The sequence below is a fragment of the Tympanuchus pallidicinctus genome, unplaced genomic scaffold, assembly GCF_026119805.1.
Source record: "Tympanuchus pallidicinctus isolate F22 unplaced genomic scaffold, pur_lepc_1.0 scaffold8, whole genome shotgun sequence".
NCBI lineage: Eukaryota > Metazoa > Chordata > Aves > Galliformes > Phasianidae > Tympanuchus > Tympanuchus pallidicinctus.
The window spans coordinates 14,785,944-14,798,329 of NW_026294802.1; the positions used below are offsets into that span (position 1 = coordinate 14,785,944).

The 12,386-nt window shown below is 57.1% G+C and overlaps 1 pseudogene; it reads left to right on the top strand.

Annotated features, from left to right (window-relative positions):
• LOC128073260 (maestro heat-like repeat-containing protein family member 2B) lies at positions 1–10,194 on the top strand (annotated as a pseudogene).
• Positions 10,195–12,386: the final 2,192 nt, after the last annotated feature.

Sequence of the window (12,386 nt, forward strand, 5' to 3'; positions counted from 1 at the left end):
ATGGAGAGGCTGAGATTCCTTCGAGGTGAGTCCCTCCACCTCTCTGGACACCACGACGCTGCCCGAGCACACGTGTGCCTCCAGTGGCTGTTTAGGACATTGTGCCAGCAGCACCGTCCTTGCTCTGCCCAGTGCAGCTGCCCACCGTGGTTTCCCCAGCACCCCCGCAAGGGGAAAGCTCCCTCCCCTGCCCCCGCCAACCACTCATACCCCTGCGCTGTGGGGCTGGAGGAGCGTTTTCCCCCCACAGCTGGCCGGCTGCTCGGCCCTGGCTCCAAGCAACACCTGCAGCAGCTGCTCTGCTCTTTCCTTCCAGGTCTCTTTGCTTGTGTGGGCTGCGTGCCCAGACGGACGCGTCGCAGGGAGAGAAGCAGGGTGTCAAGCCCTGCCCCTACCTGCGCCGCGACCTTACTGCTTCAGCGCCTGCAAGATCAGGAGGTGAGTTGGGGGCATCCAACCAGCAACCCTTGCCCTCCTGGCCCAGGGCCACGGCCCCGCGGGTGCCAGGCCCGGCAGCACATCCACAGAGCCATGGGTGGCAGCGGGCAAAGCGAGCGTGACTGATGCTTGTCCCCAGGGTGACCGAGCGCAGGCGTACTGTGAGCTGGAGAGCGCCCTGTGCCAAGACAGCAGCCGCCCGCCGTGCGGAGTGGTGAACCGGCTGCTGGCAGAGGTGTCCCGGGACCTGACGGCAGCCCAGGTGAGGGCTCCCTCCCAAAGGCAAAGGGAACCGCCTGCCCACGCTGGTGTTCTGCTGGCGGATGGTGGTGGCTTAGCTCTTCCAAGGGCCTCGGGCAGTCTCCTGGGCCGCGTGTCACCAGTGACTCTCTTCCAGGGCGTGACCAGCAATGTGAGGACAGCTGCCAGCAATGTCCTGGTGGCTCTGGCTCGGACGCACTTCACCTTGGTGATGGCTGAGCTCCAGAGCCACCTGAAGGCCACGGGGGACATGTGCAAGGAGTTGGTGCTCATCACCCTGAGCAAACTCTTCAGCACCTATGGTAGAGTACCCTCAACCTCCTGACATCTAGAACAAGCGGGAAAGGGCTCTCTGCCCTCCGCGTGTGATCTGCCTTCAGCTGGGGGATGCAGGGCTGCAGCCCCTCCTCCCTCGCTGCCAGGACTCTGACTGTGGCCCTCTCCTTCCTCTCTGCAGCTCCACAGTGCATCCCCTTTGTGTGGCTGATGCTGGCAGGCCTGCGCAGTGTGGTGGGCCAGGTGAGGAGTGGCCAGATCCTGCGCATCGCTTGTGCTGGTGAGTGCTGGCCCCAGAGCAGGGGGCCTCAGGACAGCCCTTGCACCTCACCCTGCTGCAGACTCTCACAGGCTCCCTTTTCTCTCGCTCCCTTTTTCAAAGAAATATTACTATTATTCTACAAGTATTTGGTTATGTTTTTTCAGTTGTGAAACAGTGGCTGGATGGCGTCAAGATTCACTTGTCCGCAGGAATGCAATGCCCCTGGCCTGCCATGGAGAAAGAGCACACCTACGAAAACCTTCGTGAGCTGCTCTTCTCCGTGATGTGGAACTGGCAGGACTGCCAGGAGGAACAGGTGAGCACTGCTGCATTCCCAGCCCAGGAAGGCAGCAGGGGCACCCATGTCGGCAGCTCTGTCTGTGCCCAGTGGGCTGAGAGCTGAGGGGTGATGAGAGGGAGTGGGCTGGCTCTGCAAAGGGCCCTGAAGTGGCTCTGTGCCAGGGAGCAGCTGCATGTCACAGCACTGTGGCAGGAAGAGCTGGGGATGAGGGTACGGGGAAAAGCTGCCTGCCCTCCAGAGCGAGCCCATCTCCTGCTGGGCGTGGGGGTGTGGGGAAGGGGAAGGGAAAGAGAAAGAGAAGGCCCTCTGTGTAGGAAGGGCAGGCCTTCAGTCTTTGATACCGGGCCTCTGCCATCCTCTCCAGGACAAACAGGCCGTCCTTGGGGCTGTGGCTGCCATGTTGGAGGTTCTCCTGCAAGAGGAGCGGCACCAAGAGCACGTCTGGGAGCAGCTCCTCTGGCTCGTTCACCCGTGTCAGGAGATCCAAGACACCTGCAGGGTGGCCAAGGTGAGGCGTTGTGCAGGGCTCAGGGTGGACGTGGGGCCCGTGCAAGTGCCACGAGGGCTCAGGGGGATGCAGGGAGGAGGTGGGGAGCCCTTGGAGAAAGAAGGGATGGGTGTTCAAGGGAGGTCTGAGGCTTCCTGAGCTCTTCAGTCAAAGAAGGAATGGCCTGGACAAAAGCCAGGAGGGAGCCAAGACTCACAGGGGCTCATCTCCTGGGGATGGGAGACTTTGTCACCACCACCTGGGTGGTGGGGCTCTGAGTGCCGGAGGAGCTGTGTGCTAACAACTGGGGGGACCACAGCCAGTTGCATCTGAGGGGGGAGAAGTGGGCTGCTGGGTGGGAAATGCCTGCAAATGATGCCCAAACACGGCTCGACTGAGAGCAGAGAGACTCTCTTGGTGCTGCTGGGTGGTGGGGGATAAACAAGAACGCCCGTGCAGGAGCTTCTCCCTGCAGAGAAACAATTGGGAAACAGTTTCTCCACTCGCAAGTGGCTGGATGTGGCTTCATCCCTTTCTTCCTCTCCTGGTTTCTTGCAGAGCCTCACAGTCTTCCTGGAGGCCTTAGGGGGCACTGCGTCAGTCATTCCAAGGGACAAGTTTCAGGACGTCACCAGTGCCGTGTTCTACCAGGTAAGGGCAGCCTATCCTTGCGCCCACAGCAGTTTCCCTCTTGGCTAAGTCTCAGGAGGACTGCAAAGCTCCGAGCCCCTGGAGAAGGCGGCTCAGCCTTAGCTCCTGCATGCTCAAGGCTGCTCCAGAGCCGTGCATGTACTCCCGGGGATGCTGTGGGGCGGCCTGGGTTTTGTCTGCCTGTCCTCTTCCCGAGAGTGCCCAGGGAGACGAGAGCGGGCAGCACAGCGTCTTTTCCGTCCTCAGTGCTGATGTGATTGTATCAAATGGACCTTGTTCCCACAGCTCTATGACGACAGCAAGCAGCACAGCGAGGCTGATCGTGCACAGCTGACCCACTGCATCATGCTGCAGGGTAAGGAGAGGAGCCTTGGCCATGCTTGGCTGTGCCCTGGCCAAAACCTCTCTCACAAAGCTCAGGAATGGGCGTGAGGTTCTTGCTAACATCGCGTGGGATTTCCTCCCTGCAGCCCGGATCTGCCCAGAGGAAATGATCCTGTTTCTGCAGTCGCAGCTGGGCGATGACTGGGAGCCTGGATGCGTGGCAGCCCTGGGTCTGCTGGGTGCTCTGGCTCGCTCTGATGGTCAGTACCACGGGTTGCTCAGTACCACGCCTTGGGACTGCCAGGGCTCCCTTCTGCCACCTGCGTTGTGGCTCCGCTCATGCTTCTGTGCATCTCTTGCAGAGCCCATGATGACAGAGAAGCTGCCCCAGGTCGTCGAGGCTGTGCAGCGTCTGTGCAGCGACCCCAGCATCCGGGTGAGCTGGTTTGGGAAAGGAAAGTGCTGTTGGGGCGGTGATGCTGCTGCCAGCACAGGCAGGGCTGGGGTGACTAGAGAGCTGCTGGGGCATTGGCCACACGGTCATGATGGCTCCTGTGCGGAGAGCAGGCAGAGTGGAGCGGGCAGGTCCCTGTGCTGTGCCTGGAAAGCGCACAGCCTGGTGCTAAGGCCTGGCCCTCACGTCAGAAGCCAAAGCTTCTCCTCTGCTCTTGATTCTCTGCTCATGCCCAAAGGGCTGCCCTGATGAGCAGCTGGCTTCCCTTTGCCTTCTGACCAGGAAAATCACACCCATAATTGACCCCTTGCAGGTGAGGACGGCTGTTCTTTATTTCATCAAGGATCTGCTCAGTTCTAACACCTGGAGCTGCTCAGCCTGGGATGTGGTGGGGCACATCTTCAGGGAGTTCAGCCGCGCCACAGGAAGAAGGGTAAGGACAGTGGGCAGCATCTTCTTGTGGAAGACCCGTGCTGCTCGGAGGGTGGCACAGAAGCACTGCTGGGGCCACACCTCAGCCTCCTGAGAACTGAGCATAACCAGTGTTTCAATACAACTGTCGTGCAGGCAGCCGGAGACCTTTCTGCCCGGGAAGCCCAGGAAGAAGGAGCTCTCCAGGAGCTGTGCATGGACATCCTGGGATCACTGGACGTCTCTGTGAGAGGGATGTCCAAAGTAAGTCACGCTCTGCCCTGCTGCTGCTCCCTGCCCTTGCAACACGTCTTCCTCGTCCCTTTCCAAGACCCCAGCTCTCTCCTCCAATGTGCTCTGAAGCACACAGGACTCAGGGAAATTCACAGAGTCCTCTTCCTCTCTGAGCAGAGGCAGGAATGCTGACCTGCTCAACTGCCTCGTTCCCTACAGCTCCTGTGGCCGCGGCTGCTGCTGTTTGTGGTGCCAGCGCAGTACACAGGCATGCTGATGCCAGTCTCCCGCTGTGTCTGTGCCCTGGCTGAGAAAGAGGAGCTGACAGGACGGCCGATAGAACACCTGGATCCCCATTTTGTCAGCTCCATGTTTCAAGGTAGGAGCAAAAACTCCCCCAGGGAGCTCTGCTGACCTGTGGTAGCACCCAGAAGGGACAGTAGAGATGGGCATGGCTGGGCACGCAGTGTCTTGGAGTCTTACTCAGCACTTTTTTCTCTTTGCAGGCCCACTGCTGACGCCCCACATACTGCTGGCACGACTGCTGGTGAGTACATGCTCCAGAGGCCGGTGCCACGAGCAGCCAGGAGGAAGCAGCGTGGCCATGGGCAAAGCTGTTGGCTGCTCCTTGCCTGCCAGACAAGAGCCAAGTTTCTTCCTTTCTGGGGGGAAGCAGCTGCTCTTGCTGCAGAAGTGACCCTGCTTTTTCTTGCTCTCACTCAGGTGGTGGCAGGCAGCCCTGTAGCAGGCAGCCAACTCCAAGCGGCTGCCTTACTGCTGATGAAAAACCTCCACAGCAGGTTCCACAGAGCTGTGGGGGCCATGTGGGCTACTGAGATCCCCCTGCTGCTGCAGTGCCTTGAAGGTAAAGTACTGGTGGGGAGGAAGAGGCAGAGGCAGGGAAGGGAAGGGGGGTGAGTGAAAATGCAGCTCTGCAGAGTGCCAGAGGGGAAGCACTGCCTGCAGCCCAGTTCTTGCTCTGCTGCTGTTCCTATTCCTGGGAGTCAGCACTGAGGCCCAGGGACCTATGCCCCTGGGGATCTGCCCATTCCAGGACAGGGATGGGCCCTTCAAGTCCCCTCAGACAGCAGCCTTGGAGCACTTAGTTCCCTGTTCCTGTGGGGACAGTGTTTGTGGGGAGGGACAGGTCACTGTGGAGGGGGTGCGGGTCCCAGCTTGGCTGCGTCAAGTGCCCAGGCCAAGCCAGGTTTGCAGCAGCTCTTCTGTGCCTTGATCCCAAGTCAGGGTCTTTGTCTTCCTATTGCTGTGCAGGGAAAGATGAGAGCTTCCCGGACACTGCCGAGTTTGAGCGCCGTCTGCTAAAGGTACAGCATTGCCGGGAGGCGCGGTGCAGAGGAGTGCTTGCCTGCCCCAAGTAGCCCCGCTCCCACGTGAGCCGCTGTGGGACAGGAGCAGCCTCTCAAGCGCTGCTGCGGAGCGGCCGCACGCCTTTGTGGCGCTGCCTCTTCCGCTCTGTCCCAAGCCCAGGGGGGTCTCAGGAGAAGAGGGCGGGTGGCTTTAATGGAGGGAACGCTGGGGGAGCTGCGAGAGGGACTGTTCTTCCTGACACCTCTCCCTAGAGGGCTGCAGCAAGTTGGGAGTGAGGGAAGAGGCAAAGGGCAAGGGAACATTGTCTTCTCCTGTTCTCCAACAGTTCCTGAGGGCGTCAGTGCACACCGTGGATGATGAGGCGTGGACCGAGGCCCTGAGCAGTGAGCTGAGCTGGCGGCTGAGCAGCTCTGCCAGCAGCTCTGCAGAAAAGGTGAGTTCCCCCCGGCTCTACCCAGCGGTGCAGCTGCAGGTGTCCAGCTGGGGCTGGGGCTGCGGCTGGTGCTCTGCCCACGCGGGATGCTGATGCTGCTTCCCAGTCTGTGCCCCGCAGAGGCCTTTCCCTGCAATCTGCCCGGGGATGGCTAAAGCTGGGCCCTGCAGCTGCTCTCAGCGACTCCCAGCGTGGGAGCTGGCCCTCCCCCAGCAGGTTAAGCTGCTGCCACATCTCCCCTTCTTCCTTCCCTTCCCGTCCCATGCAGTCGTTCCTGTACAAGGCTCTGGGCACAGTGCTGGGATCCTGTCAGGGAGTCCTCCACGTCCAGGAGAAGCTGCTGCAGCACCTGCAGGAGGCAAACGCGGAGGAGCCACGTGAGGCCCAGGTGAGCTCTGCTCTCCTCCAGCTCCTGCCAGCATCCTGGCTCTGGCCCTGGGGCAGAGGGCTTTTCCTGGCCCTGCTCCAGGCCTTTCTATCTCCTCACTGCTGCCCTTTTGCTCAGGACAGGACCTGTAGATTCAGGCCTGTGCCAACGGCCCCTTGTTCTTTTGTGCAGGGAATCGTCTCTCTTCTCAGCCATGCTGCCGAGAACAACTTCCACACAGTCCTGGCCACGCTCACCATGTTTGCGTCCAGGCTGTGCAAAGGCCGCAATGCCAGGATTTCCAGGCGCAAGAAGGTAAAGCGTTACGGGTTTCCACCTTGGCATTCTTCGGCCTTATTTTCCCTGCAGCTCCTGCCTTGGGAGCCCAGGTGCATCGCGGGGCACTGGGGGCCGTTAGCGAGTGTCTCAAGGCATTTCTTCCCACACAGATGGAGCTGGACAGCACGAGAGCTCATGCCACACGCAGCGCTCTCATGCTCGCCCACGGCAGCGTGGCACTGCGTGCCTCCAAGGAACAGCTGCTTGCCCACCTGGAGGGAGGCATCGTGGGCAACATCCTGATGCTCTACAGCTGCAGCTGCCGGGTGAGAGCTCAAAGAAGCATGCCAGGCTGTCTGAGCGCCCAGCTGCAACCCCTCCACGTGGGGGGGATGCTGAGATGGGCCTTTCCTTTCCAAAGTCCCTCGGGGAAGGGTTTGTGTCCACATGAAGATCCAAGCCCTTCCCTTAGTGTTGTCCCCACTGTCTCCCTTGCAGCCCTTGTCCCTTCCCGCAGTTCAAAGAATGTTCTTCTCTCTTGCTCCTCAGGACTTGCAGAACAACCTCGCTCTGGTGCAGAGCATCACCGACTGCAGCTCTGCCTTCCAAGCTGTGGGTGGTTCTGCAAGCTTTAACCCCTCCTTGAAGAGCAAGCTCCTGGAGATCCTGATGGTGAGTGCCTAGAGACAGGGCTGCCTGCAGAGGAGTTCTGGGCTGCGCCACAAGGCTCGCTTCCCTGGGGGCATACAGGTGTCCAGCAGCCACACGTCTCCAGCTGGTGGGGACCTTGGGTGCTGGCAGGCAGCGGCTGGGCAGCGGGCTGGGTGCACCAGCTGCTGCATTCTGCAGTGCTTCCATGGGAAAGTGATGGGGCTGGTGTGTGGCAGTTGTGCCTGTCTCGGGGCCGGGTGGAACAACTCTCGTGCGCCCCTTGCTCACTTTGACATTGTCTCTCTGGGACTTGCAGGACCTGATGAAGAAGTATTACTCGGGCATCCCTGTCTCCCCAGTGCCTCTCAAGGTGGTTCTGGCCCTGGAGCAGTTGAGGTAAGGGCTGAGGTTGCAAGGCAGGATAGTGGTCCCCGTTTTGGGTAGCTCCTGAGGGCCCGGAGGGGGCAGGGAGGGAGGAGCTGCATCTACAGGGGAGACGGCTGGGCTGTTGTGCCCAGCGAAGTTGAGGTTTGGGGCAGGGAGAAAGGCCCTGGTGCTCCTGTCCCCTGGCAGGGAAGAGAAGGGAGAGCTGGGGTCTCCTTCCCTCCAGAGCGGGAGGTGGTTCACTGCTGCTGGGGAGGAGGTGGGCGCTGCTGGAACTGAAGACAGTCCTCAGCAGCATGAGCTGGGGGTATTGGCTTTGTAGCTGTTGATTGGGAGAAATTCTGAGGTTGCCTGAACCAGTCTGGAGAGCACTGGTAAAGGCCCTTTCTGATTTCTCATCCTTTCTTCCTCCTCTCCTCTCCTCTCAGCAAGCTGAAGCCCTCTTTCGAAAGCAAGGAGATGCGTGAGATGTTGGTCCTGTGCTGCAAGAACATCGTGACACATCCTTCAGCAGAGATGATGCTGAAGATCAGGAAGTCACAGCAAGCAGCACAGTACCTGCAGGTAACCTGCCGTAACTTTCCCGGCCACCTCTGGGTCGGCACCCTACCTCAGCACACACCACCTCTGCTCTGGCAGCAGCCGTGATGCTACACGTCACTCCCCTCTTCTGCTTTCAGCTTCAGCAAACAGCACTGAAAGCTCTGGGCCGGCTCATGGGGGTCCTGCTGGAGACAGAGCCCAGCGGTGGCTTCTTCCAGAACATAGTCCATGTGAGTATGTGCTGCGGGGGCAGCAGTGCCGGTGCTCAGTGAGGCCCGCGGGAGGCCTTGAGGGAAAGGGCTGGGAAAGGAGGGACAGGGAGAGGGCTGGCAGGAAGGCAAGGAAAAGACGTCCTCAGTGAGACAGATGCTCTACCCCAGGTCCTGCAGAAATCCATGACATCAACCAATGCGTGGGAGCGCAAGAGGGCCCTGCAGACCTGCTCCCAGCTGCTGGCTGTTTGTGAAGAGCTTCAAGTGAGTAAAGAGCCCCACCGCATGCCCCCTGCTCCCTCCCCGGTGCCCCTGAGCTGGCAGGTGAGCTCCGCCCAGCTGTGCATGCTGTGTCATGGCATGAGAAGGCACAGATGGGAGAAGCTGGGGAGAGCTGGGGCCGTCTACAGCTTTGTTCCTGCCTCTCACCCCTGCAGAGAGGAGATGCCTGTGAGCACTTTGGCTCCTTGGTGGGATTGCTGGCGCCTCTGACGTGTGACCCCATGCCCGCATCCCGCCAGCTGGCCGTCACCTGCCTGAGCTCCCTTCTGCGAATCCAAGGTGAGTCGAGCAGGCGTGCTCCAGCCCTCTGCCCTGTCCTCTGTCTCTCCCCCGTGGAAAGCAGTTTAATTTCCAGAAGCATGACTTCCCTTTTCTCCCTGTGCTCTTTCCAGCCAAAGCAGTCCACACAGTCATTGAGACGGGTGACATCGAGAGCCTGTGCGAGGGCCTGCATGCCTGCAGCATCGCCTCTCAGCTCCAGACCACGTCCAAAATGGCCATGGTATGTGGACCCAAAAAGGGGTGGTGGGATCTCTGTCCGTAGAATTCTGCACGACCCTGTGCTGCTCCCAGCCTCTCACACCATTTCCAAACTGAGCTGTCACCCTGAGACTGCTTTTCTCAGCCAGTAGCAGGAGGCTCTGAGCTATGTCTGGCCTTCAGGCAGCCAGTGCAAGGAGTTGATGCCATGATGTGCGTTTGTGTGTGTGTGTGTGTGTGCATGTGTGACTGTGGCTGCTGGGAGGTAGGCTTTGCATGTAAGCAAACACCATGGGTGCAGAAGCTGAGAGAAGGCTCCAGCGCCTTCCGTATCAACAGCAGGGTACAGACAGCAGGAGCGCTGTGATTGCCGCCTGAATGAGCGGCAAGCCGCTGAGCTAAGAATGCCCTCCAGACTGCTTTGTGTTTGGAAGAGCTGCAGCAGAGCAGTGATGGGATCTCTCCCGCTTCTCATTTCTCTGCAGATCGTGTGCAGAAACTTCCCCATCGAACGCACCGTTGACTTCATGGCGGCCATCAAGGAGACCATGCGGAAAGCCAACGGAGTGCGCGTGCGTGCGTGTGGGAAGTGGATGACCACCTTCCTGCAGATGCACGGGAAGGACATCAGTTGGAACGTAAGAGACTTTCTGCCACGTGTCTTGGACTTGTTCTGGCCATTGCACACGGCTAGGCCCTGCAGAGTCCAGGGTGCAGCAAGTCATTCTTTCTCCCCTTCTTCTCTCAGGTGCCTCCGCTCCTCTACGTCCTGCGCAGCATCACATCGTTTGCGCAGCAGAGCACGTTCCTGCCCTTCCTGTGCCAGGCGGTGGTCATCCTCACCCGCTGTCACACTGAGGCCGTGATGAACAACTTCTCCCGGCCGCTTGGGCCAACAGACAGGTACTGGCACTCCCGCCTTTGCTGTGCCTGAGGTCACAGTTGTAGCTGGCCTCTGCCAGAGGAATCCAGGGAGGAGGCAGCTTTGAGTCTGTTTGAGGTCACAAGTCACATCTTGAGACTCTCCTTTTTCTAGTGAGACGTGGAAAAGAATAAGAGAGTTTTGCCTTCAACGCTGGAGCCGGTAGAAGAACGAAGAGAAAGACAAAGAGGAGGAGGAGGAGGAAGAGGAGGAGGAGGAAAGAGAAGGAGAAGGAGGAAGAGGAGGAGGAAGAAGGAGGAGGAGGAGGAAGAGGAGGAGGGAGGAGGAGGAGGAGAAGGAGAAAGAAGAGAAGCGAAGCAAAGCGAAGAGAAACCATTAATCACATAGAGAATTGTAATTGTATTTGAATTGTAATTGAATTGTAATTGTAACACTATTATTATTAATATCTTTAATAATAAATACATAAATAAAACCACTATTTATATTAATGTTATTAATATAAAAATCCCTCTGATCATAGGAGTGTAAAAGCCAAATGGGAGGTGGCAAAAGTTCAGACACTCTTCCTTATCATAGCTGAATGAATTGGTTCGTTCAGAACTGTGGAACAGACTCTAACATCTTCTTAGAGCATTTCCTGGCCAGGAAGAATTAGATCACATTATTCTTGGAAATCTAGAAAGCAAAGGATGATTAGTTATGGCTCTGACCGATTAAGGACTTCCTCCCCAAGATGGGCTGCGTGATGGAAGTGATGCTCCTTGAGTAACAGACCAACAGCAAAAAGCACAGAGAGCAGTTCTGCAAACTGGTGAAGCTGGTTGTGTGGAGGGCTTCTATCAGAATATTCTGCAGTGGTTTTCAAGGTTTGTTTGCGACTGCTTGAGTGTCCATGTGCATCCTGAATGGCCAATATGTTCATCCCTCAGTCTGTCACTGGCAGGAGATGTTATGTTAGGAGAAACTGGATATGAGCAAGCAGGGTGCGCTTGCAGCCTGGAAAGCCAACTGTGTTCTGGGCTGCATTAAAACAGGGGAGGCCAGCAAGGAAAGAGAGGTGGTACTCCTCCTGTACTCAGCTCTTGCGAGGCCCCATCTGGAGTACTGCATCCAGGCCTGGAGCCCCCAGCACAAGAAATATGCAGAGCTCTTCTAGCAGGTCCCGAGGAGGGCCGCTAAGATGATCAGAGGACTGGAACACATCTCCTACGAGGAAAGGTTGAGGAGACTGGGCTTGTTTAGCTGGAGAAGAGAAGGCTCTGAAGAGACCTCACTGTGCCCTTCCAGCTCTTGAATGGAGCATATCAACAGGAGAGGGAACAACATTTGACATGGGTGGATATGATAGGATAAAGGGGGGTGGTTTTCAACTAAGACAAAGGAGATTTAGGTTAGGTATTAGGAGGAAGTTTTTCATTCCCAGGGTGGTGGCATACTGGAACAGGCTGCCCAGAGAGGCTGTGGATGCCCCATCCCTGGAGGCATTCAAGGCCAGGCTGGATGTGGCTCTGGGCAGCCTGGTCTGCTGGTTGGCGACCCTGCACATAGCAGGGGGGTTGAAACTAGATGATCACTGTGGTCATTTTCAACCCAGGCCATTCTGTGATTCTATGATTCTGTGACATGTCTTTGCAACTGCATCTGTCTCTCAAATACAACAGATACTAGCCAGATGAGGCATATGTCTCCTGATGGGGAAATGTAAATCAAAAAGAAGACTTTTAACTTTGCATGCAACTCAAGTACAAGTATGCAATTATATCTATCCCAACATAAAGCTCTCAAAATCATTTCCACCTTCTGTAGAATGCACCTGGGATAGCAGGAAAAGCAGAACACAATACTTTAAAAATGGCTTGTCTATTGATTTAATTGATTGATTGGGATACCAAGTCTTGGAGTCAAAATGTGGTCAGAGAGCAGGAAAAGCAGGCAGAAGAATATACTCCACTGTATTCCTTAGTTCAAGGTTGCAGTCGTCTCTTCTGTGTATTTTGTGCCAGTGATGGACATCGTGGACATCTTAGAGGAGCTGCCTCCTGTTTGAAGGCACAGTCCTGCACTCTCTGGGGATTTTCTGTAGCGAGGGAAGGTGCAGAACTTGGAATGGGGTTGATGCACATACACTGAGCTGTGTTACATTAATGAGGGGTATTTCCCATCTCTTCCCATTCTCTTTGACGGCAGGAGAACCAATACCCAGTGGGGATGCCTACTGCCAGGAAGACATCACATTTACTGCCAGGATCTAGGAAGAAATTTCTTACACAGGCAGTGGGGTCGCAGAAAGCAATCTAGGTGACTTAGGTATCAGGTAGATGTTAAGAAGGTAAGTATTGGCTCAGGGTACTTAACTTGAGATTAATAGTTGCCTTTTTTTTTCCTGCTATACATTCACTGCTAACCATTCCGATGCTGTTTGGTCAAAAAATTGTTTGGTG